The sequence below is a fragment of the Mobula hypostoma genome, chromosome 9 (genome assembly GCF_963921235.1).
Source record: "Mobula hypostoma chromosome 9, sMobHyp1.1, whole genome shotgun sequence".
NCBI classification, from domain to species: Eukaryota; Metazoa; Chordata; class Chondrichthyes; order Myliobatiformes; family Myliobatidae; genus Mobula; species Mobula hypostoma.
In genome coordinates, this window is record NC_086105.1 from 51,595,782 (window position 1) to 51,623,498 (window position 27,717).

The window sequence follows — 27,717 nt, forward strand, 5'->3', positions numbered from 1 at the left end:
CCTACCTATGTCATTGGTACCTACCTCTGGCTGTTCACCCTGTCACTTAAGAAAGCTGAGCACGCAATCCGAGAAGTCCTGAACCCAGTCAGCTAGCAGGTAACATACCATCCACACTGATATACTCAGACTCAAACACTGACATACCCAGGCTCACACACTGATATATCCAGACTCATACACTGATATACCCAGACTCACTCACAGACGTACCAAAACTCAAACACACTTATATACCCAGACTCAAACACTGACATACCCAGCCTCACACACTGATATACCCAGACTCACACACTGACATACTCAGACTCACACACTGATATACCCAGACTCACACACTGACATACCCAAACTCACACACTGACATACCCAGACTCATATAATGACAAATCCAAACTCACACATTGATATACTCAGACTCACACACTGACGTACCCAAACTCACACACTGATATACCCAGACTCACACACTGACATACCCAGACTCACACACTGACATACCCAAACTCACACACTGACATACCCAGACTCATATAATGACAAATCCAAACTCACACATTGATATACTCAGACTCACACACTGACGTACCCAAACTCACACACTGATATACCCAGACTCACACACTGACATACCCAGACTCACACGATGATATACCTAGACTCACACACTGATACACCCAGACTCACACATTGACATATCCAGACTCACACACTGACATGCCCAGACTCACACACTGACATACCCAGACTCACACACTGACATACCCAGACTCACACACTGACACACCCAGACTCACACACTATCATACCCAGACTCACACACTGATATACCCAGACTCACACACTGAATCATATACCCACACTCCAACACTGGCTCATTTAACTGCACCTACCCACTACTTCATACACCCACACATTTTGTGGATTCCTACAGAGAACAGATGGAAGAGATCAATACCTGGTGCCAGGCAAATAACTTTTCCTCAATGCCATCAAGACAATGGAAATAGTTATTGACTTCTGGAGAACTCACAGCACTCACACCCCTCTTTACATCAGCTCATCCCTCATAACCTCTCAGTGCCCTAGAGCATGTTCTACACAATCAGGAAAACTCACCAGTGCCTCTACTTTCTGAGGAGGCTCAGAAATGTGCCTGGAAATGACCAGCAAAATCAGGAAGGATCCCACCCTCCCTCTCATGGACTGTTTGTCCCACTCCCATCAGGGAAGAGACTACACAGCATCCACGCCAGACTCAAAAACCGTTACTTCCCCAAGCAGTAAGGCTGATCAACACTCCAGCCACTAATCCACCCCTCCACAACCCCAACCGCCACCTTTTTATCATTTCATATCAGTGTCACCTTATGTACAGATACTCTTGGGCCTTAAATCACTCAATGTACATGTAATCAATAATGTGCATAAAAGCTATCTTACGTATTTGTATTTATTGTGTTTTATGCTATTATTGCTTTCTTTATCTTGGTGTGTTTTTCTGCTGCATTAGATTCAGAATAACAATTATTTTGTTTCCCTTTACACTAGTGTGGTGGAAAGGACATTAAACAATTGAACATAAGGAAATCTGCAGATGCTGGAAATTCAAGCCACACACATCAAAGTTGCTGGTGAACACAACAGGCCAGCATCTCTAGGAAGAGGTATAGTCGACGTTTCGGGCCGAGACCCTTCGTCAGGACTAACTGAAAGAAGAGCTAGTAAGAGATTTGAAAGTGGGAGGGGGAGGGGGAGATCTATGCTGAGCTCGTTGACTTCATTAACTTTGCCTCCAACTTTCACCCTGCCCTCAAGTTTACCTGGTCCATTTCCGACACCTCCCTCCCCTTTCTAGGTCTTTCTGTTTCTGTCGCTGGAGACAGCTTATCTACTGATGTCTACTATAAGCCTACTGACTCTCACAGCTATCTGGACTATTCCTCTTCTCACCCTGTCTCTTGCAAAAATGCCATCCCCTCCTCACAATTCCTCCTTCTCCGCCGCATCTACTCTCAGGATAAGGCTTTTCATTCCAGGACAAGGGAGGTGTGCTCCTTTTTTAAAGAAAGAGCTTCCCTTCCTCCACCATCAACTCTGCTCTCAAATGCATCTCCCCCATTTCACACACGTCTGCTCTCACTCCATCCTCCCACCACACCACTAGGAATAGGGTTCCCCTTGTTCTCACCTACCACTCCACCAGCCTCCGGGTCCAACATATTATTCTCCGTATCTTCCGCCACCTCCAACGGGATCCCTCCTCTAAGCACATCTTTCCCTCCCCCCCGCTCTGCTTTCCGCAGGGATCGCTCCCTACGCAACTCCCTTGTCCATTCGTTTCCCCCCATCCCTCCCCACCGATCTCCCTCCTGGCACTTATCCGTGTAAGGGGAACAAGTGCTACACATGCCCTTACACTTCCTCCCTTACCACCATTCAGGGCCCCAGACAGTCCTTCCAGGTGAGGCGACACTTCACCTGTGAGTCGGCTGGGGTGATATACTGCGTCCGGTGCTCCCGATGTGGCCTTCTATATATTGGCAAGACCTGATGCAGACTGGGAGATCGTTTCGCTGAACACCTACGCTCTGTCCGCCATAGAAAGCAGGATCTCCCAGTGGCCACACATTTTAATTCCACGTCCCATTCCCATTCTGATATGTCTATCCACGGCCTCCTCTACTGTGAAGATGAAGCCACACTCAGGTTGGAGGAACAACACCTTATATTCCGTCTGGATAGCCTCCAACCTGATGGCATGAACATTGACCTCAAACTTCCGCTAATGCCACACCTCCCCCTCGTACCCCATCCGTTATTTATTTATATATACACATTCTTTTTCTCTCTCTCCTTTTTCTCCCTCTGTCCCTCTCACTATACCCCTTGCCCATCCTCTGGGTTTTCTCCCCCCTCCCCCTTTTCTTTCTTCCCAGGCCTCCTGTCCCATGATCCTCTCATATCCCTTTTGCCAATCAACTGTCCAGCTCTTGGCTCCATCCCTCCCCCTCCTGTCTTCTCCTATCATTTTGGATCTCCCCCTCCCCCTCCCACTTTCAAATCCCTTACTAGCTCTTCTTTCAGTTAGTCCTGACGAAGGGTCTCGGCCCAAAACGTCCACTGTACCTCTTCCTAGATGTGCTGCCTGGCCTGCTGCGTTCACCAGCAACTTTGATGTGTGTGGCTTAAACAATTGAATCTTGATTTTGCACACACTGGATCATTTACACACACCCCCAAACAGTGCATCATATAGCCACAATGAAACAGACAAAGCATCATTTACTCCGCCATCCACCTGACACTCATGGGATCATATACAGTACACACATACACTCACAACACTGGATCACATACCACCCCCCACCCCACCCTACACAAACTGGATCAGTGTCTCGTACGCACTATGCTGTTTCTTCACGTTAACATACGCCTCCACCGTTACAAAGCCAGATGCAGTGCATGTGCCGATTAATTATCACATCTAACTTAAAGTGAGAAGAGAACAAATGTTCCATAGGAAACATAAGATATGCACCAATATATCAAGGCTCAGAGTCTGCTCTCAATTTAGAAATGACTGCCTTTGATTAAACATGAGCCTTTCCCCTTCCTTTTGACCTGCCGTCCTGGAAATGAAACAAAGGTGCTTGTCATATCTTCTCAAACTCAGTACAACAGTCAGCAAGTGAAAAGCCAAAACTAATAAGCTGGCAGATAGCTGAAGTAACAAGCATTAACCTCAAATGTGTATGAAGCAATCTCTTTTCCCCCAGAGTTTCGATTTATGCCAGATCAGTTCCAATCCATAAAAATAATGACATTTTTCTCACAGTTCTTTCTAAAGCATCATTTGCATCTTATACTTCAAGTGCATTTCTGTTACCTTGATGTCAGACCCCGACATTAGGCAGGTAAATCTATTGATCTCTGCTGGTTGACATCACAGGTTGACTAGCAGCTGACACCCTCAGATAAATTAGGCAAAGCACAACACCTGGTTGATCTCAAACAACACTATTTCACACATTGGGAGATGGTGCAATTGTAGTTTAGTGAGTGAAACTCAGAGATGATCAAATATTTGCTCCTAATGTACAAAGTGACCTAATCTCTCGGGGCAAATGCTTTCTGCCTGACCACCACAAGAATTCTGTTGAAATCTGCTATTGGTTTCTTAGAATAGCAATGGTCAGTGGGTTTTCTTCATTGAGTGGTGTCACCCTCAGCCCACGCTAGAGCATAAATGCAAATAAAAACGAAACATTACTAAATTAGGATTAAAAGAAACAAGCTGCTGAAGGAACTTGGTGAGTCAGGGAAATGCACTGTCAATATTTTGTATTGAGACCCTTCGTCTGGACTGAAAGAGTTGATGGAGATAGCCAATAGATATCAACTTGAAAGTGGAGGGGGGTCTTTCCTTTCCTGAAACGAAAGCCTCCAATCAAGCTTTAAGGTTCATTCAAGTTTATTTATCAGGTGAACATCAGAATTTACATTGAAATATGTCATTTTCGTTAACAACCATCACCACCGAGTGTGTGCTGGGAGCAGCCCTGCAAGTGTTGCCACACATTCCGGCGGCAACATAGCATGTCCACGATGCTCAGCAAAGCAACAGAGAATACAACAAGCAATGGAACAGCTACAGTAAAAGCAGCCCTGTGAACACCAATACTGTCCATATTCTTCAGCCTCCAGCAGATCCGGATATGGACTTAGATCCAGAGGCGGACATGCAGACGTGGATATTCACATCCTACCTGGATGCATCCTGGCATCATGGCATCGTGGCTTGGTATGGCAACTATTCCATGACTGCACGACACTGCAGAGAGTTGTGGACACAGCTCAGCACATCACATAAATCAGCTTCCCCTCCATGGACTCCGATTACACTTCTTGCTGCCTTGGTAAAGCAGCCTGCATAATGACACCCCACCCACCCTGGCCTCTTCTCTACCACAGCAGATAAAATGAATGAAAGCATCTACCACCGTGCTCAAGGACAGCTTCTATCCTGCTGTTATAAGGCTATTGAATGTTCTGCTGGTGTGATAAGATGAGCTTTTGACTGCACAATCTACCTCTTTATATCCTTGCACCTTATTGTGTACCTCCATGGCACTTTCTCTGTAATAATTTATTCTGTACACTGCTTTTATTTACCTTGTTCTACCTCAATGCTCTAATGAATTGATCTGTAAGAATGCATGCAGACCAAATCATCTCACTGTACCTCAGTACTTGTGACAATAAAAGATCAATATACCAATTTATTCTTCTCATTCAGTCCAGATGAAGTGTCTGAATCCAAAATGCCAACTGTACACTCAGTGGCCACTTTATTAGGCACAGGAGTGGAACTCAGTATGTTCTTCTGTTGTTGTAGCTATCCACTTCAAGGTTCAGCGTGTTGTGCGATCAGAAATGCTGTTGTAATGTGAGGTTGAGTTGCTGCCACCTTCCTGTCAGAATGAATCAGTTTGGCCATTCTCCACTTTGTCCTCTCTCATTAACAAAGCATTTTCACCCACAGAACTGCCACTCATTGGACGTTGTTTTGTTTTTTTCACCTTTCTCTGTGAACTCTAGAGACTGTTGTGTGTGAAAATTCAGGAGACCAGCAGTTCCTGAGGTACTCAAACCACCCCATCTGGCACCAACCAGTATTCCATGATCAAAGACACTTAGATCACATTTCTTCCCCATTCTGATGATTGGTCTGAACAATAACTGAACCTCTTGACCACGTCTGCATGTAGTTATGCATTGAATTGCTGCCACATGACTGGCTGATTAGATATTTGCATTAACGAGCAGGTGGACCTAATAAAGTGGCCACTGGGTGTATATTTCCCTTCACAGATGCTGCCTGACCCTTTGAGCTCCTCCAGCAGTTTGTTTTATTTTTGCCCCGGATTCCAGCAGCTGCATTCTCATGTGTCTGCAATATTAAAGTAAGTATAGGCTCTGGTGACGGGGGAGATGCAAAAATAAAGTAAAAGGAAGAAAACAAGAAGAGCTTTGAAAGGGAATTTCAATAAAATAACAGCATCAGCACAAGACAATTTTCAGTTATAGTGAATAAAATGTGTTGATCAGAAGTTAAATGACCCCTTAAAAACTGAAAATGATGCCTTTTGCAAATGATAGTAAATGAATGTGACATGATCACAGAGGAAGCATATTGCAGGCTCTAAGGAAATTAGTATGGCTATGTGGACAGGGACCCATCTGATTTATGGAAGAGAATGTAACAGCAATGCGGAAAGCGTTACTGGGCAATGTCGAGCTGCCAGGCTCCTGAGCCTTGCATCCCAGGTTTTAAAATAAGTTGTAGTAATCCAAACTCCAAACTTGCAAACTTTTCTCAACTCAGGAGTCATTCATTTAGACTGGAAAAATTCACCAGTCTCTTCGCTGTTTAATGGAAATCAGGGAAAGAAAGGCGACCAAGCCTAATATCTCTGGCTGGGAAATTACTAAGGTTGAAAAATAGGGATGGACCAGAATGAATTAGATCACGCCTAACATAATCCAAGAGAATTCAAATCCGAAAACAGCAGATACTGGAAATCTGAATTTAAGAAAAATACTGGGAACATTTCACGAAAAAGGTAGACAAGGTGGCCCGGACCTAAAACGTTACCTATTCTCTCTCACCACAGAAGCTGCCTGACCTACTGATTGCTTCCAACAACTTATGTTGCTAAATCCACTGAATGTTTAAAAAGTATTGGCAATAATAATGGATGACTATTGTCTATGGGTGTTATTTATGGGCGCTTCCAAAATGTAATTCAGAAGAGATGGTCTCTTAAACTGGACGCTCACAGAATTGAAAACCTTTTATTGATCCCTTCAGTAGTTTAGATAAGCAGTAGAAGTTAGAGAAGAGGGAATAATAGCTAGGTTCCCTAATTGACACAAATGACTGATGTTGTCTCTTGGGGCTAGGGCCACATTTATTCACTGTGTTCACTAAAGATTAAAATTGTGACTTAAAGAAGCCAAGTCTGAAGATGTAAACAATGCAGTTTACATAAAAGTTCAAAGAAAGGCTAAGTGAGGTAAAACTGCGGGCAAAACAGATCAAGAATCAGCTTTATTCGCCCTATATACTTGCATGTATTAGGAATTACCTGCGGTGTGTTCATCAGGATGTGACATGCAACAAAAAACATTTAACAATTACAAGGAATAATGAATTACATGAAAAATAAATTTAGAGGTTAAATTATAGAGATGGAAAAAAATATGCACAAATAAATAAATACCAGCATGTATTTCAGTAGTCTTATGTATGTAGTCACCACACTGGATCTAAAATGGATGAAGAATATTTTCAGACGTGGAGAGAAGCAATCGGGAAAAATACAATGAGGGATCTATGATTATAGTTTGTCAGATATTTGTTATAAAGTAGAAAAATCACATAGTGTGAGCATGCTGTTGTTCAGTTCTCCTGAATACAAACAACAATTTCCACACCTTCAGGGCATAAGAACATTAAAGCATGGGAATGGACAGAGTTGATGATGTTCCCTCTCCAGTTTGCTCTGCTATTCGATAAGATCAAAGCTGATCCTACCCCTTATTCACTCTCCCTTTTCCTCTGACGGATCCTCTGACAGATAAGTGCATGTCTCATTAAAGTAAAAACTAAATGTACATGAGTAATCCTCAGCTCCATTGTTTTTTCTTTCAATTAGTTTTATGTTTTGCAGTTACAGTACAAAACATTTATAAAGCTGGAGGAAGGCTGCATCAGTGAGGAGACCCAGTCCTCTTGCATTCTATACCACTGGACCCTGACCCTGATATGTCAAGAACTGTGTGGTGGCAGAGGGAGGAGAAGATGGTGGCGCGATGCAGCGCACAGCGGCCACTCTGGTGAGTGATATCTGTTATCCGTCAAGTAGGGTGCCATGCACGATCCTGATTTGATGGAGACAGATGTGAGAGCACGGAGGAACATCTGGTGAAACTTCTGAAATGCTTGTTTCACTGCCTCTGCTACTGTGTGATCCAGAATCTCCGGAGGGGAAGGCCCCGAATCCTTGGCTTTGCTTGTTGCTCGGTGGCCAGGGCAGGGTCAAAACGCTCGGCAGAGATGGTGCTCGGTGCTCGGTGTTGGAGGACTAGTCGGAGGCTCAAAGTTTTCGGACGGACTCAGAGTCGGCTGCAGTTGAGTGCTTCCAATGCATCGGCAAGTTTGCGGCACTTCCGTCTGCGTGAGATGATGGGGCTATCGGGACTTGAGATTTTTTTACTGTGGCCGTGGTCTGCTCTTTATCAAATTACAGTATTGCTTTGCACTGTTGTAACTATATGTTATAATTATGTGGTTTTGTCAGTTTCCTCTCGGTTTGTCCTGTGTTTCTGTGATATCTTTCTGGAGGAACATTGTATCATTTTTTAATGCATGCATATCTAAATGACAATAAACGAGGACTGAGTGTCCTCATAATCTAATCTAATCCTTTTGGTATCCCGGAGTCTTCTGAGAAATTTCTTGAGGTGAGGGGAGGATGGGCAGAGTTTTATTAAGGCAAAATGAGAAAAAAGAGATGAAAAGAAGAGGATAATTTAATGGATTAGAATGAAATGTGAAGTGCAATGCAGAGTAGTTTAGAGTTTTAAAGTATGATTTAGTTGGTAGTGTGATCAGCTGAGTTGAGTATGCTGTTCTTGTAAGGGGTTCTCTCTTAATGGGACCTTAGGAACTTGTAGAAGCCAATCTGGGATCCACATATTCAGGGGAGTATGGGCACCATGGGACTTAATCCAGGATGGTAGGGTGGATTTCTTTTAACGGAGAACACCTGTGTGTGACTTTGTTTAACGTGGGGAGGCTGATGCACCACACAGTTCTTGACATATCAGGTCCAGAGGTATAGAATGCAAAAGGACTGGGTCTCCTCACTGATGCAGCCTTCCTCCAGCTTTATAAATGTTTTGTACTGTAACTGCAAAACATAAAACTAATTGAAAGAAAAAACAATGGAGCTGAGGATTACTCGTGTACACTTAGTTTTTACTTTAATGAGACATGCACTTATGATATGGTGGCGTAATGACAATTGCCATTCATGTACTTTGTACATATAAACCATGATGCATTATGTAAGCAGCAAAGAATATTTAATCAAACATTGCATTTGCAATATTACTCAAATATTTCTGAAATATTAAATACACAGCTCTCCTCTCAGTTTAGCTATAAACTCCAGCTCAATATAGAATGCATCTCAATGTGTGAATACATACACACATCTCATCTTTCCTGACACAGGGGGTCACTCTGTTTTGCAAGAGAGACATGACTGTGAAACAATTTCAGGTTCTAGGGCCTCCTTTGTGGTGGTTTTAGGAGCTAACCCAGGGATTACAGAAAGTGATTCTGACAGCTCTGGCCACCTTTCTTCTTTAACAGTTGACTCTGATCTCATCAACTGATCGATATGTCTTCTCCAGATAATATCAGATGCAATCTCCGCTGTGCAGGAGAGCAGTTCAATTTTGTCCTTAATCTTTTGTACACATTTTTGAACACCCTACTTATTTAGATGCTGAACACATCATGAGGAATGCTGGTCTAGAGGACTCAAATGTTGGAATCAAAATTGCTGGTTGAAATATGAACAACCTCAGATGTGCAGATGATACTGCTCTAATGGCTGAAAGTGAGGAGAACCTGAGGAAGCTTCCAATCAAAGAGAAAGAAGAAAGTGCAAAAGCTGGCTTGTTGCTCAATATTAAGAAAACCAAGATTATGTCGACCAGCCCTATTAACTCCGTGGTAATAAATGGAAAGGAAGTGGAAGCAGTGATGGATTTTGTCTTCCTCGGTTCAAAGATTTCTACAGATGGCAGCCACAAAATTAAACAAGACTTACTTCTGGGGAGGGCAGCAATGGCAAATTTAGATGAAATACTGAAGAACAGTGTCATAACATTGTCTACGAAGATCCGTACAGTCAAGTCTATGGTATTCCCAGTTGTGATGTATGGCTGTGACAGCTGGACTATTTGTAAGGCTGAATACAAAAGAATCGACGGTTTTAAACTTGGATGCTGGAGGAAAGTGTTAAGAGCTCATTGGACAATAAGAAGATCCAACAAGTCAATACTTGCAGAAACACAGCCTCACTACGAGGCTTGATTATGAGACAAAAGTTCAAATATTTTGTCCACATCAAGAGAAGCCAGGTTTCCTTGGAGAAGACTTTCATGTTAGGTAAAACAGAAGGTAAAAGAATGAGAGGACGACAGAGGCCACGATGGACAGATAATATTACTCAAACCTTGGGGGATCACAGGGAGGCAGTTTCTAAAAAAGTCTTGGTGAGCAGGAGTCCATGACGCCACAAAGAGTTGGACTCAACTTAACGATTGAACAGCAACAAACACACTTTTGATCAACTCTGTGGTCCATCAACAGGACCGCGTGTTCAAGGAGCCCCCGGTTTGTCTCAGCTGTTTGTCCTGCGTACTCCTTCTGAGACTGGGTTGGAGAAGATCCAAACATGAGCAAGGGGCAACGCAGGAACGTCATAGCTGGTGAGTCGCTAGCTGTGGAATGTGCTGCATTGCGATGTACAAGGATGAAATTGGTGAGTTTCTGATTCAGTGTCAGTGTAGGGTGTTCTGCTGACATTGCTCGCAGTGTATTGTTTAGACTCTGGATGGACATTTCCATCAAGCCATTTGTGGCTGGGTGCTATGGTGCAAAGTTGAAAGTATATTTATTATCGAAGTATGTATGCAGTATACAACCCTGAGATTCGTCTTTCCACAGACAGTCACAAAACAAGGAGGAACCGGGGAGCCAACCCATTCAAAGAAAAACCTCAAATATCAACCCCCCCCTCCCCCCAACACACAAAACAATTCACACAAGCAGAAACAAAAAAAATTAGTCGAAAACAGAATATAAAACAGAAAAGGCATGCTTTGGTATGGATGTAATATATATATTTCCATTTGTTTTCAGGGATGATTGAAACTGTTCCACAAAGAACTGCAGTTGATTGTCATTGGCTAAGTGTTCTGGAACACCGGTCATTAGGAAGAGGCTTGTCAGCACATCAACAGCGTGCGAGGGTGTGATGAGGCTATTGGAGCACCTCTGGCTACTATTGTAGCTGCATCCACTGCTACCAAAAAACTTGTGCCCATGAGGGGTCCAGCAAAATCCACATGAATCCTCTGCCAGGGCAATGCAGGCCAGTCCCTAGGATGGAGTGGTGTTGCTCTTGGCATCTTCTGGACATGATGGCATCTGCATCAGTGCATGGCCGGCTGCCCAATCTGCTGATCTCTCTCAGGTCACCAGACACAGCTTCATTTTGACCACACCTAATGACCGGCATATACCTCCTCCTACACCTAAGCTCTTAGCTTGGATGGAACAGCAGCTCTCAATCCCCACATACGTCAAGGGCAAGTTCAACCAGACACTGGAAAGAATGGGGGAACTGGAATTTTTGCTGCACGTTCCAGCCACTTTGGGTTTCCATGTGGACCTGCACAGGGTGGGGTCTTTTCTGGTTCCTGTTTGGATCTTTTCTGCTGTAATAGGGAGACTTTTGACTTGCATTAAGGAGAATACCAGTGTCCTCTTCTATAAATTTTCCAGGTATTTCCTTTTTCCAAGGGTAAACAGGACAGTCCATCAGCATTTCCATGTCTTGAATTCAATCTTGTAATTGTGTCCTCCAAGAAACAGAGCCGATCTCTGCACTTTGCTGCTGCTGTTAGTGGAACACCCCTCTGTGAACTGAAAATGGACAACTGTAGTTGATAATCAGTAATAAGGGTAAACTCTCTCCCATACAAGTACTGGTTGAAATGTTTTACAACCCAAACCAGACTCAAGGCCCCTCTGCAAACGTGAGCATTATATTTCCCTGCAGAGGTAAAGGAACGTGATGCAAAGTCTATGAGGTGTTCACTCCCATCACTCATAACTTGATGTAACTGCACCTATACCATACAGTGAGGCATCATGGGCAAACCTCGCTGGATGATGTGGATCAAAACGTGTGAGTGCATTGTCTGTTCTCACCATTTTATTTGTCTTTTGGAAAGTCATCTCACACTGCTTTGTCCATTGCCATTTCTTTCTGATCTGTAGTAATGAGTTCAAGGGGTGGAACACAGGAGGCAGGTTTGGCCGGAACCTGTTACAGTAATTGATAAATCCTAGAAAGGACTGCAACTCTGACACATCCTTTGGCCTTGGGGTATTCACCACTGTTTGAATTGTCTCAGCAACATATGTAAATCTAGTGTGTCAATGGTGTAACCACTGTAAGTGATGCTTGATTTAAAAAATTCACACTTGTGGTGTTATACCTGAGCACATTATCTTCTAATCTTTTTAACGCTGTCTTGAGGTTTCAGAGATGTTCCTTGTTCTCCTTTCTGATGTCATCCAGGTAATGCTGAATGCCTAGACGGCTTTGTTCCATAGCTTTCTGCCACAGTGCAAGTGCAGATGCTACTTCTAAAATACGTCTATTATAGTGATAAAGACCTTTGTGAGTGATTATGGTAAGAAACACTTTAGACTCTTCTTCTCTCCCCATCTGCAGGTGGGCCTCCGCTAAGTCCACTTTACTAAAGTATTTCCCTTCAGAGAGGTCTGCAAAGATACCCACTATCCTGGGCAAAGGATATTGATCTTCTTTCAGTACTGTGTTGATGGTGACCTAAAATCACCACAGATCCTCACAGACACTCCATTCTTAGCTACTGGGACTATTGGTGTTGCCAATGGGCTCCACTCAATCTTGAAAAGAATTCCCTCAGCCTCCATGCGATCTAGCTCACTGGCTACTTTATCATGGTTGGTATAAGGAAGTGGACAAGCTTTACAAAACTTTGATGTGGCATTTTCATTTAACACTATTTTACATTTGATATGTTTCAATTTTCCAGTGCCAGTCTTGAACACTGCTGTGGCATCATCCAGTACCTTTCTTAATTCGCTTTCAGAAGACTCTGTGACAGGAGATGTGGCATGCAAATTGTGGATGGATCTCCAATCAACTTGTAGTTGCTTCAGCCAAACACGGCCCCACAATGCTGACCCTCCTGATTTTACCTCATACAAGCCCAATATGGCTTATTGGCTGTTGCATTTCACAATTATGAATGTCATTCTCACAGGAGTTTTCTTTTTTCCAGAATAAACTCTTAAATGGATTTCTGCAGGCTTCAGTTTCATGACTTTGAAATGACATTCAAACTCATTTTGTGTAATGACTGTGACAGCTGAGCCAATGTCAAATTCCAGTTCAATTAATTTGCTGTTCCCTTCACGTTTACGCCATATTGCTTATCCATTGTCAGTTTTCACAATGTACATCCCAAGGCTTCATGGTTCTGTGTCACTCTCATCATTATTAAATTTTTCATCAACTGCATGCAGATTAATGCTCTTCTTGAAACTGCAACTTGGCTTTTTATCTTCTTCTCTTCCCTATTTTTGTCTGCCTGACATGCTCTTTGCAGGTCTCCTACTTTGCTGCATTTTCTGCAAGTTTTACATTTGGTCTGCTGTATGTGAGCCCCTGCCATAACGGTAACACAATTTGTTTGGCTAGGACTTTGCAATTTTGTTTTTCGCTCACTTTCATTCCTGACTGCAACACAATTACATCACTGGCTGCTGTTTCCATTGATACTGTTATTTCAACTGCTCTTTTATGGTGTGCTTCAGTTAGGGGCCATTTTGAATGATTTCTTGTAAGATTCCACAAACTAATTGATCAGTGCATCAGTAAGCCCATCACTGACCTGACAATGCTCAGACAATGTCTTCAAATGAGCCACATAAGCTGAAATAAGATAAAATAAGATACAACTTCAGTTATCCCAAAGAAAATTATTGTTGCAAGGTTACTCAGTCAGAAGTATATAGGCCAATATTAATAAGTACGTTTAATGTCAGAGAATGTATACAATATACATCCTAAAATTCAACGAGTAGTCTTTGGGGTCCTGCAAGACACAGACTTGCAGGACCCCAAAGACTACTCGTTGACACAGTAATTCGACATACCACAGGCTCTTTCTCTCTCCCTAATAAGGGAAAAAGAGGGGTCCCCGTTTTACAGCAAAAGAGGAGACATAACAAAACAACTCACTGATTTATGGTGTTTAAAGTCTGTTGCGTCACTTTTTCCGAGCTCTGTGCCCAACGAACTCTGATCACTGGGCACAAAGGCAGCAGCCAGCTGGCTACTTATCGTCATCTGTCTCCCAGAATGCAGCAGACGGCGGCAACAACCTCGAGCCTGCCTGCCTCCAGAGCCACAAAAATCTGGCAGCCTGAAAGTGTGCTGGTCTTCCAGGCCACGTCCTTGACATATTGAAAGGCAGCCAGTCATGAGACCCCGAGAGTGGGTCTCATTTCCACAAAGAATCGAAGTCAGCGTGTAACTCCGGGTCAGGGTCTTCAAAAGAACCCTGAAAAGGAAAAAAAGAGATATTAAAGATAGAAATAGAGCTATTTCCAAAGATGTAAGCAAAGGAGTTGCCATTAAGCGCCATCATCCTAAGCACCACCTTCCCACCATTTTTTAATATATACTTTAAAATACAAAATGGAAGCATTGAGATATGAAAAATAATACAAAATGTGCATTAAAAAGTAATAGTGCATGTGAGGTGAAATTTGTTAATTTAGCAGCAACAGTTCAATGCAATAAATAATCTAGCAGAGAAAAAAAATAAATAGAATAAAATAATAACAGTAAATAAACAAGCAAATCAATTACATATATTGAATAGACTTTAAAAAACATGCAAAAACAGAAATACTGTATATTAAAAAAAAGTGAGGTAGTATCCAAGGATTCAATGTCCATTTAGGAATCGGATGGCAGAGGGGAAGAAGCTGTTCCCGAATCACTGAGTGTGTGCCTTCAGGCTTCTGTACCTCCTGCCTGGTGGTAACAGTGAGAAAAGGGCATGCCATGGGTGCTGGAGGTCCTTGATAATGGACGCTGCCTTTCTGAGACACCACTCCCTGAAGATGTTATGGGTACTTTGTAGGCTAGTGCCTAAGATGGAGCTGACTAGATTTACAACCTTCTGCAGCTTCTTTCAGTCCTGTGCAGTAGCCCCTCCATACCAGACAGTGATGCAGCCTGTCAGAATGCTCTCCATGGTATGACCATAGAAATTTTTGAGTGTATTTGTTGACATGCCAAATCTCTTCAAACTCCTAATAAAGTATAGCTGCTGTCTTCTCTTCTTTATAACTACATCGATATATTGGGACCAGGTTAGATCCTCAGAGATCTTGACACCCAGGAACTTGAAGCTGCTCACTCTCTCCACTTCTGATCCCTCTGTGAGGATTGGTATGTGCTCCTTTGTATTACCCTTCCTGAAGTCCACAATCAGCTCTTTTGTCTTACTGACGTTGACTGCCAGGTTTTTTCTGTGGCACCATTCCGCTAGTTGGCATATCTCACTACTCTACGCCCTCTCATCACCACCTGAGATTTTACCAACAATGGCTGTATCGTCAGCAAATTTATAGATAGTATTTGAGCTATGCCTAGCCACACAGTTATATGTATATAGAGAGTAGAGTAGTGGGCTAAGCACACACCCCTGAGGTGCGCCAGTGCTGATCATTAGTGAGGAAGATATAATATTACCAATCCACACAGATTGTGGTCTTCTGGTTAGGAGGATTCAATCGCAGAGGGAGGTACAGAAGCTGGTTGGTTGTCTGGTTGGTTGGGGTAGTCAAACCTTTAAGCAACTGCATGTTCTTCCACCACTTCTACTCAGCAAAACTGACATTTGCTTTTCATTGGTTATTGTACTTGCTTCAAAATACTACTCAATTCATTCAGTATACATCACCCACCTACCTGTTGTGCAATTGAACGTGTCTATTTTTTTGATGTAGCCACCCATTTCTGCTTCTTTTCAATTTATTATTATATCAGCCGGGATTCACTGCTCATGAATTCGTGAACTGTGCCTGGTTACTGTCTTTTCTTTTTAACTCAACTGTCCTCTCCTTGCAAAGAGGCATGTACTGTGCTTTTTTTTTAACTCAACCATCCTTCTCACCTTGCAAAGAAACACGTGTTGTGTTTTTTTTAACTCAACCGTCTCTCTTTTTTTATGAGGAAATAAAACATGCTGTGTTTCAACAGTTAGGTAGTTATCTCAGGTTCATTTTAAAACTTACTGTTATTTTTTTCTGAAACCATAAAACTAATTGCAGGAAAATACAAAGGAGTCTGGGATAACACATGTGTATTTTGTTGTTACTTTAGTGAGGCGCACACTTCTGATGTGTTGATGTAATGTCATATGCCATTCACAAACTTCATACATCTAACCCATAATGAATCATGTAAACAACAACAAATGCTTTAATCAAACAATATATTTGCAATATTATTGAAATATTACTGAAATATTAAATGCACAGAAGTCTTCATTGCCTTTGTGATGTGTTACCATCTTCTGCCAGCTCCACCATTGAGATTAAAGATTGCTCTTTGTCTGGAACTTCCCCGTTGACGTACCAGGAGTTAGACTCCAGATGGCACCATTGCCAGGATGTCAGGAACTCACAAGCCCCTCCAACACAACAAGGTATGATCATTGGAGAAGTGAAGTACTATTAGACAATGAGAGTAAAGGGGCCAGGTAGTGTTGATGAACACAACATAGACACAATGGGCTGAATGGCCTCTTTCTACGTCACAGGTTTGGTAAATAAGATGAAGAAAAGGAATCAAAGGGTGAGAGCAGGAATATGATCATAGAGAAAGCATACAGCAAGAAAACAGGCCATTCAGCCCAATGATCACATTCTGACCATCAAGAACTCATTTACACTACTTCCTTCCTTACTTACTTCCCGTTACGCTGTTGGTGTTTAGGGCAGCAATGAAGGTCTTCCATCTCTGTCTGTCCATACCATCACACACAGATGTAGAAGGATTCCTCATTGGTGTTTCTTTAACAATGTCTTTTTTTGACCAGTCAGGGTTATTAGCCCTGATCTGAACCCTCAAACCTAGAGCATCGGTGGACCACTCTTAGTCTGTCTTCTACCCTTTGACCTGCTTGGCATGGGTGACCTTACCAAGAGCTAAAGCACAAGGCCCTGACTCTGGCCGGCATTGCTGTCTGGGTCAATGAGGCACGCAAGCCTCCAAACCATACAAAAAGTTGTCGCCCTGTTGGAGGCCATTTAAATTAAGTCCTGTTTTATTCTCCCTACGGTTCCACCAGCTCTCCCTCCCCACTCACACACCCAAAGCCCCCTGTCCATATTCTGCCACTCACCTACACACTAATCTAAACTTACTGGAGCCAATTAACCTACCAAGTCAAATGCTTTGAGATGTGGAGGAAACTGGAACATCCAGAAGAAAACCATGTAGCCACGGGGAAAGAGAGCACCTGAGGTCAGTATTAAACCTGAGTCGGAATCAGAATCAGATTCGTTATCACTGACTTAAATGACACAATTGTTCTGTTTTATGGCAATAGTACCCTGCAAAGACATCAACTTATTATAAATTACCAAGTAAAAGTGCAAGAAAATAAATAATGAGGTAGTGATCCTGGATTCACGGACTCTTCAAAAATCTGGTGGAGGAGAGGGGAGGAAGAAGCTGTACCTAAGACATTGAGCATGGTTTTTCAGGCTCCTGTACCTCCTTCCTAATGGTAGCAGTAAGAAGAGGGCATGTCCCTGATGATGTGGATCATTACTAACGAAGCTGCTGTCTCAATGTCGCTCTTTTTGAAGATGTCCTCGATGGTGCGAAGGCTTGTGTTCTTAATGGAGATGGCTGGGTCTACAACCCTCTTTCAATCCTGTGTATTGGAGCCGCAGAAGTATGCGGTGAGGCAACCAGTCCAAGTGTTCTCCACCGTACATCTGTAGAAATTTGCATAAGTCTTTGGTGATGTACCAAATCTCAAACTCCTAATGAAGGAGAGCCACTAATGTGTCTTCTTCATGACTGTGCTATGCCCGAGGAGATCATTGGAGAACGTAAAGCTACTCACCCTTTCCTTCGATGAGGACTGGAAATGTTGGGACACTGTTGAGAGGGAGCATCATCCTTGATTGAGCTGAATGGACAAGCAGGTACTGGGGGCAGAAGGTCAGTGCAGCGGGCAGGATGGGAAGGAAGGGAAAGGTGATTAGATGTTAACCGAGCTGAGAGCTTGCAGAGGCTGGGGTGGAATGAAGCAAAAGTTCCCAGTGAGAAACTCCGGGATGGGCTTTGGAATGAGGCCGGTAAGGTGGACTGAACCTAGGAGAGGTGTTCAAAGGAAGAGAGGATGTCTGAGGGTTGGGAGAAGGAATGGAGGTGGACAATAAGGAGAAGTGTTCTGAGGGCTTTGTTTCCAAGAGAATGGATATTCTGGAAGGAGATGTGGAGGAAAGAGGATAAAAATAATGATCTGTGAAATTAAGCTGCATCTCATGAAATGCATATTCGCATAACTATTGCAGAAAATCACAAGTGTGAATAATGGAGATTTAATGTATATATTCAGAAATCTAAATCAAATCCAATGATTTATACAAACACTAAGTAACATTTCCATTAATTTAAATATTCGATTCAGTTGAACAAAATTTAATCAAAACAATGGAGCTTTTGTGTATTATTTATCTGAAGTATTTATGAAGCCCCACTCATGCAGGGAGTGTACTGTAAATTTCCTGCACACTCATAGCTAAAGGGCAGAGGTTAGAAGCAAAAGACTGGCCCATAGTAGTGGAATCCTGTGACTATGATCCATAAAACACACCAGCTATCTCTCCAGTGCAGCTGGTCGAGACATTGCCTCTACCTCCAGTGACCCGGTCCTCGAGTGCGGTCCACATGGAACCTTCTCATTCCCCCTGACAAGGAGTTTCTTCCGTGTAGTCTAGTCTCCCTCCCACATCCAAAAGACATACAGGCTGGAAGGTTAATTTGCTGCTGTAAATTGCCCCACTCTGGCTTGGATGCGTGGTAGAATCCGGAACAATTGATGGGAACGTGGAGGAAGGAAAACGAGATTAATGCAGATGGATGGTTGGTGGTTGGTGTGGGTGAAGGGCCCCATGGGATTTTGGGTTTTGCTGAAGGATTGGCAACCTGAAATTTTGACTCTGCTTCTCTCCCTGCAGCCGCTGCATGACCTGCTGAGTATCCGCTGCTTTCTCAGTTTGTGGTTCCTGTTCTGTGTCCACTTCTTAGAATGTAGAACATAAAACACTACCGCACATCGCAGGCCCTTCAGCCTTTTACCCTACTCTAAGATCAATCTAACCTTCCTCTTCTACGTTTTTTATCATCCATGTGCCTATCTAAGAGTTTCTTAAATGTTCCTAATATATCTTTCTCTACCACCATACCAGGCAAAGCATTCTACACACTTACTGATCCCTGAGTAAAAAAAAACTTTACCTTTGTCATTCCTGCCATATCTATTTAGAGTGTTTGGGGTGTCAGGGAGGGGTAGCACCTCTGGTGGGGGAACATGTTGCGTCCCTTTCAAGGCGGTTAGTCCACCTTTGGTCCCCACCTGGCACTCAGCTCTCACCTGTGGCTCCTCGTAGCTGTTTGCATGCGACAGCGGCCACACCCCGGGCAACGGCTTCGACAAGCCAGATAAACCAGGTGAGGGTAGCCGACGGGTCTCAAACCGTCGATGAGTTAGGGAGTTGTCTGTCCCAGCATATAACTGAGCGGACAGACCAATGGAAGGTCCAACGGTCAAGAAGGCGGTCTCCGCAAGCGTCGTGGAACGTGTAGAGCAGGACAAGACACAGAAGACGTCCTGGTCATCCACTGCACCTAGTCCCACTTCCAGCCATCTCAACTCTGTCTTGTCACTGGATCCAGATGGGAATTGGGAAGAGAGAGTGAGGCTGATGCTGTGCAACTCTCCCTCACTTAAATCCAAATCAAGCGCTAGTCTCGACACCATCAGCCGGCTGGTGGCGCAGTGACATCAGCGCCCGACTCCCGGGCATGCTTTCCATCCGTGCCGGGTTGAGTGTCGAGTTAGCAACTCGACCTCGTAAAAAGTACTAATGGTGTCGACCTCTTCATCAGTGACGATGGACAAACCTTAAATTTCCAATCATCTTAAAATTATGTTTTCTGGACTCTCTAATCCAGGCACTATCCCTGGAAAACTCCTCTGCACTCTCTCTAAAGCTTCCACATCCTTCCCTTACCGTAACTCTAATGAGGTGACCAAAACTGACCGCAATACTCCAAGTGCGGTCTAACTGCAACATAATGAAGACCAGCACACCATATGCCTTTGTCACCGCCCCATCAACTTACACGGCAACATTGAGAGATCTGATAACCAATGGTCAGGTTGGAGGCGTGTCTGAGTTTTCTCAGCTTCCTCTGAGTTGACAAGCCTTAACTTATTTTACAATAAGATGAGAAATCAGCTGGCAGGTATACCTCTTGTGAATGAACAGGATGCAAGAAATAAGTCATATATCTATCCGTTGTGATCGGAGCTTTTATCAGACAGAATTCCCTCATCACATTGACAAGGCAACAAAAATAGGGGCTGAATCCCTAGGAGTTGTGGTGCAATGTTTGCAATCAAACGATTTTTAGGGTAACTCATGCTGCTGGACAAATTGAACAAAATGCTACCACAGGAGATCTATAGGCTCAATCAATATACAAGAGGAAATCTCAACCAGTATCCATTGTACACTGGCCATGACAAGTTGAACTGTGCCAGTCCAGTAACCAAGCCTTGTAAAACACATAGTAGGAATGTGACTTTAGCAGCAAAAAGGAAATCTGCACGCAATAAATAGTCATTGATAATTGGTTTATTTTTGTTATACTGTATGTACCAAGGGACAGTGGAAAACTTGGTTTGCATGCCATCCACATACAGTTCAGTTCATCACAGCTCACCATTGAGGTAGTATAAGAGCAAAGCAATAACAGTATGCAGATTATAATACCACTATTACTGACAAAATGCAGTGCAGTTAAACAATAAGGTCAAGTCCAGATGTGGTTGTCAGGCTGCGTTGTCAGGCTGCATTATCAGACCCAAGCGCAGGATCACACAGAGACTCAGAAGGGTTAAACAAAACTAGGAATTTTACTAACAAAGAAACAAAGCAAAACAATAGAATTTACAAGGTCTTGGATAACTCAGAATAATTCAACCAGAATTTCACTCGGCAAGGATCAGGACGACCAAGCAAACAAGAGGTTAGTACTGCCCCTTTAAATACACTCCAGGGCATAAAAGAATCTTTGCCATGCTGGTGAAGCGCCAGACTAATTACAAGCTAACAAGCAACCATTGTAATAAGAGACAGAAGTTATCCACGACCTCCTCTACTGTAAAGATGAAGCCACACTCAGGTTGGAGGAACAACACCTTATATTCCATCTGGGTAGCCTCCAACCTGATGGCGCGAACATTGACTTCTCTAACTTCCGCTAATGCCTCACCTCCCCCTCGTACCTCATCCATTATTTATTTTTATACACACATTCTTTCTCTCGCTCTCCTTTTTCTCCCTCTGTCCCTCTGACCATACCCCTTGCCTATCCTCTGGGTTTCCCCCCCCCTCACTTGTCTTTCTCCCTGGGCCTCCTGTCCCATGATCCTCTCATATCCCCTTTGCCTATCACCTGTCCAGCTCTTGGCTCTATCCCTCCCCCTCCTGTCTTCTATCATTTTGGATCTCCCCCTCCCCCTCCCACTTTCATATCTCTTACTAGCTCTTCCTTCAGTTAGTCCTGATGAAGGGTCTCGGCCCGAAACATCGACTGTACCTCTTCCTAGAGATGCTGCCTGGCCTACTGCGTTCACCAGCAACTTTGATGTGTGTTGCTTGAATTTCCAGCATCTGCAGAATTCCTTGTGTTTGTGTTCTAAGATACTTAGTTGGATACCTGCAAGGGATCTGAGAATTAAATGGAAATATTCAAGGGCAATTGCAACTTAACTGTAAAATCAAGAAGACCTAGCAATGAGATTTACAGCAGGATGCTTCTTGCTTGGCATTACTGTCTGACACACCTCCAACAGTGCCCTTAGGTCATCTGCAGTGTCAACAGCCAAGAAAATGAAATAGGAGGAATACATGTCATGTGCAGTAGTACAGTGAGGTACAGGTACAATGAAAAACGTATTTGCAGCACATCACAGGCACGTAGGCACAGACAACACAGAGAATATAAATTATATGAAATTACACAAGAAAGTGAAGTGAGAGAGAAAAAAATGTGCAAAAACAAGACATCAATGCAAATAAAGAGGTATGATCAGAGACTAGTCCGTGGTAGTGCAGGATGTTGTCTGTAGTGTTCCATTGCTCAGGTAGGCTTAGAATTGTGCAGTTTGGTTCAAGAACCTGACAGTTGAAGAAAAGTAGTTGTTCCCGAACCCAGTGATTTGGGACTTCTAGCTTCTGTATCTCCTGAGAGTAGCAGCAAGTAGAGGGCTTGACCTAGACGGTGAAAATCCTTGAGGAGGATAGATGATAAACTTGAAAGGCTAGCAAAAGCAGTAACTACAATGTACAGTACAGTATCTGTACATTGCAGTTCCTGCACATTTTCCATATAATCAAGAGTTCAGCCTTGAGTTTACTTAGGAGTAGATGTTTACCAGAGAACTTTTTCCACATTGCTGGACCAGTCATAATACCTATGGTCTAGGCTTATAAGAGCAGTTCATGGGCAGAAGCTCCAGATGTATGGACACTTATCAGTGTCCATTTCTTACCCATTGTGCTAGGTCTGTGACCTTGACTTCTCCACACTTGCCCTTTTGAACCGATGGTGTGAATCAAATGACACATTTGTCATTCTAAACTGCCGTGAGTGTCACTAGTTTGAAGAAAATCTGCATCTTCCACATCAGACTCCCTCTCGCACTCAATGCATTCTTGACAGATGACTTTCATGGTTTCTATTGGCTCACTACCATTATGGTTAACGCAGATTTCACTTTCCCTGCTTCTGCTTAACCTCAATTCTACTTCTAAGCAGGAGGTCATTCAGTGTTTAATTTAAAAGAATTAATCAATGCAAAATTAATTGTTTTAACTGGCAGTCTACATTCTGCATGTCCACTGCTTAACGAGGTGGGAAAGTTTCCATAAATCTCAAGACTTGCTCAAGTTTTGTTCATTTTTTAAGTGTACCCTCGAGTACTCACAACAGAGAGAAAATAACTAGCATTTGTGGCATATCTAACAGTATATATGAATAGGTCTTTCCTTTAGATTTTTTTTGAAGTTGGCAATGGCTTTGATAGAATGCTTGCTGAAAATATACTTTGAACTGCATGGAAGTCAAAGACAGGGGATGCTATATGTAAGATATTTACCAAAGCATGTCATGTGGACCTCAGGAGGTTCATTCCTGCTGCAAGTGCATGAGAAGATAGAATTCACATGGCTCAGTCCATCATGAAATTAGCCTCCCCTCCTCTGACTCTATATGTGTTTCCTACTGCCTTGGGAAAACAGTGAACAGAATCAAAGACTCAACCCACCCCGGACATCCTCTCTTCTGCCCCCTCCCATCAGGCAGAGGATATCAAAGCTTAAAGGTGAGCACCTCTGGGTTAAAGGACGGCTTTTATTTCACTGTTAAAATACTCTTGAATGGATCGCTTGTACAATAAAGATGAAATCTAGATCTCACAATCTACTTCCCTTGTGGCCTTTATTGCCTGCCTGTTCTACAGCTTCCTCTATAACTGTAACTGTAACCCCATACTCTGCGTTCTGTTATTGCTTTTCCTACGTTGATGTACTTATGTTTTGAAGTGGTTTGTCCGGATGAATGGAAAGCAAGATTTTTCACCGTATCTTGATAATTGTGACAAAAATAAACCAATTCCCGATTACCAATTCACTGCTTTGTGGAGACATTGATATAAGTAGCTTTGTGCATATGTGTGAGGAAGCCTGATATGTGGTTCTTGTTTCTCCTCTAATCTTCTACATCCCTCTCTGTTTACCTTTCCCTCAGGCAGATCAGATGTGATGAACAAACCTTCTCCACCCTCTCTCAACTCACACCATCACCTATGACATCACCCAGCCCTTTGTGGCTTCCGCCCTGTCCTGATGAAGGGTCTTGGCCTGAAACGTTGACTGTTTACTCTTTTCTGTAGATGCTGCCTGGCCTGCTGAGTTCCTCAGTCATTCTGAGTGTGTTGTCAGATATATCGGTTGTTGCCTCCAATCCTTCCCCATTGCTACAACATAAAATATGCCTGATTCCTGATGAAGTTTCGCTGCCTGAAATTTCGATTGTTTATTCCCCTCCATAGATGCCGCCTGGCCTGCTGAGTTCTTCCAGAATTTTATGTGTGACACTCTGAATTTACAGCATCTGAAGAATTTCTTGTGTTTATGCCTAATTGCTGCATTTTCCCACTGCATGCTAACTTTTTCCACAGTTGCTGCCTTACCCACCTCGTGCCATAGATTCATAGTTATAGAGTTATAGAGCACTACAGCACACAGTCAGACTCTTCAGCCCATCTAGACTGTGCCAAACTATTCCTCAGTCTAGTAATTGACTGCACCTGCACCTGGACCATTGGCCTCCATACCCCTCTCATCCATGTACTTTTCTTAATTTCTCTTAAAAGTTGAAATCAAACCCTCTTCCACTACTTCCACTGGCAGCTCATTCCACACTCTAAGTGAAGAGGTTCCCCCTTATGTACCCTGTAAACATTTCACCTTTCACCTTTAACCCATGATCTTAGTTCGACTCACCCAACCTCAGTGAAAAAGCCTGCTTGCATTTACACTATCGATACCCCTCATAATTTTTATGCTTCTATTAAATCTCCCCTCATTCTCCTACGCTCCAAGGAATAAAGTCCTAACCTAGTAAACTTCTCCATGTAATGCAGGTCTTCAAGTCCTGGCAGCATTCTTGTAAATTTTCTCTGTGCTCTTATTCATATCTTTCCTGTACGTAGGTGACCAGACCTGCATACAATACTCCAAATAAGGCCTCATCAACATCTTACACAACTTCAATATAGCATCGCAACTTCAGTACTCAGTACTCTGATTTACGAAGGCCAATGTGCCACAAGCTCTCTTTATAAGCCTTTCTACCTGTGACACCGCTTTCAAAGAATTAGTGTCACCCACATTTTCTGATTTTTTTCTGGGCTGTGCATTTAATATTTCTACCACAGAATCTTACACCACCTTTCAGTCTCTTCCATACTACAGAGATTCCCAAAATGTGATACATGACCTGAAGTGTTTGTGCAAAACATCCCTGGAGGTAGGTGAGGAAAATTACACAGCTGTTTCCAATGCTCATTAAAGCACAGTGATCTATTTATTTAGCTTAGGGTTGTAAGGAGATGCTGGAGAGGCTGGGACTTCATTTTTCCCTGGAGTGTAGGTGAGCTAAGGGAGTGAGCTCATAAAATCATGAGGGGCATAAATAAAGTGGATGTCCACAGACTTTGTCCAAGGGTACAGGAGCCTAAAACTAGAAGGTACAGGTTGAAGATAATAGAGGATAGATTTAAAAGGTTCCTGAGGGGCAAGTTTTTCACACAGAGGGCAATGGGAACATGGAACAAGCTGCAGAGCAGGTGGTAAGGACAGGTACAATTATGATGTTAAGAGACAGCCATGTGTATATGTGTCCCTTGTATAAGAATGGTTTCAAGGGTCGTGGTCCAATTTCAGGCAAATAGGACTATTTTGTTTAGGTGTCTTGGTTGGCTTGAATAAGATGTTCTGAAGTTCCTGTTTCTGTATGTATAACTCTATGACCACCTGGAGATTGGCCAATTGTGTAACACTTGGTGTCAGATCCAAACCAGAAAACTAAAGATTAGGAGCTACAGGGAGGCAGTGGGACTGAAGAACTGCTGTTCGGAGCAGGTGCATTTTGTCACCTCCAGCTAATAAAAAGCCAAGGTTGATGGGTGGACTGAGTTTGTTTTGGCAGAGACTGCCCTTTCTCTGAGTCTTGTAGTACCCCCTTTCAAAGACTCTTCCCTCTCAGCACCTCTCTGAACTCTTCATTTGGCCACATTTAGTTCACCCAGAGAACATCTTACATGGGTCTACAAGGGTGGCTGCAGGGTGCTATCCTTTCTACCTGTCAGCCTTGCTGAACTTGTGATGGGCGTCAGCAGGCAGCCGATACACTTGGAAGAAGGGATGCACAAGAAAAGTTTGGGAACTTCTACTCCAATAAGTGAAATTTTAAATGCCGAAGTAAAGAGCGTAGATGGAGAAGAAAGGAATTGTCAATGTTTTGGGTCAGATCCCTGAATCAGACCTGAAATTTTGACTATTCCTATCCTCCTGCAGAAGCTGTTCAACCCGCTGCCTTCCTCTTGTAGATTGTTTGTCACTCTAGGTTGCAGAATCTCTTGTATAAACAAAAAAGAGAAATAAACTGGCATCATGCTCACTCCATCGATCATCTGATCTCGGCTGATGTTCCATCAACTTCACTTCGCCCACCCAGTTCTAAACATGCCACGATTTCTCTCAGACCAAAAGTATAGTAGCTTTCATGCTTATTGACAACACAATGCATCAGAATTCCAAAGAACACAGATCTTTGTGTGGAGAAATTCCTCCTCACCTCAAACCAGCCTGCACTGTCCTTTACCTTAGATCACAATCAGGTTAATTTGTGAAATTTGCTGTTTTGCAACAGCAATACAGTGCAAGACATAAAAATCATTAAAAGTTGCAAAAACAAATAAGTAATGTGAAGAAAGGATGATGAGGTCATGTTCATGGGTCCATTGTCCATTCAGAATTCTGATGGCGGAGGAGAAAGGGCATTCCTAAAACATTGAGTGTGGGTCTCCAGGCTTCTGTACCTTCTCCCTGATGGCAATAATTAGAGGAGGGAATGTCTTAGATGGTGAGTGTCCTTAAAGATGGATGTCAGCTTCTTGGGGTACTACCTCTTGAAAATGGTATCCTTTGTTTCTGAACTTACCAGCCAAGGGAAGCAAGTCATCAAGACAATCTTATCAAGATCTTTCAGAATCCTACAGTAACCCTCAGGTTCGGCCAGCTACGTTAATCTAGGGGGAGACAGCCTCCGGCCCGGCCAGCTGGAGAGATCTTGTTTGGGTGGATGCTGCGTGATGTGTTCCCCTGTTACAAATCTGTACCCCGAAATAACAAACAGTACACAATATACAATTAAATGATTGAGCTTTATAACTCTTAATTTGACTATAGGGTTAGTGAAGAAAACAAAAAGAAAAAGGGCCCATTTACATGAAACAGTCTAATGTGCATGTTGAACTCACTGTTTTCCCGTCTGCTCGTTCTCCATCAATTTCCCACCGGGCGTCGTCGACTCCCAACCCCATTCCAAGTCCGCTCAGACCTGCAGTCTATGACTTCCCCATTCTGGCATCTTCTCTTAAATGACTGCAACACTTTAAGAGAAATTTGGATAGGTACATGGATGGGAGGGGTATGGAGGGATATGGTCAGAGTGCAGGTCGATGGGACTAGGCAGATAGCTTGGCATGGACTAGTAGTTTCTGTGCTGTAGTGCTCAATGGCTCTATGACTCTAGAACATACTGTATGTATTTTGTGTGCAGCCGTACTCCCCTGAATTCAGGGACCTGGCGCAATTTCTAACATCTCAGAGTTTTTGCT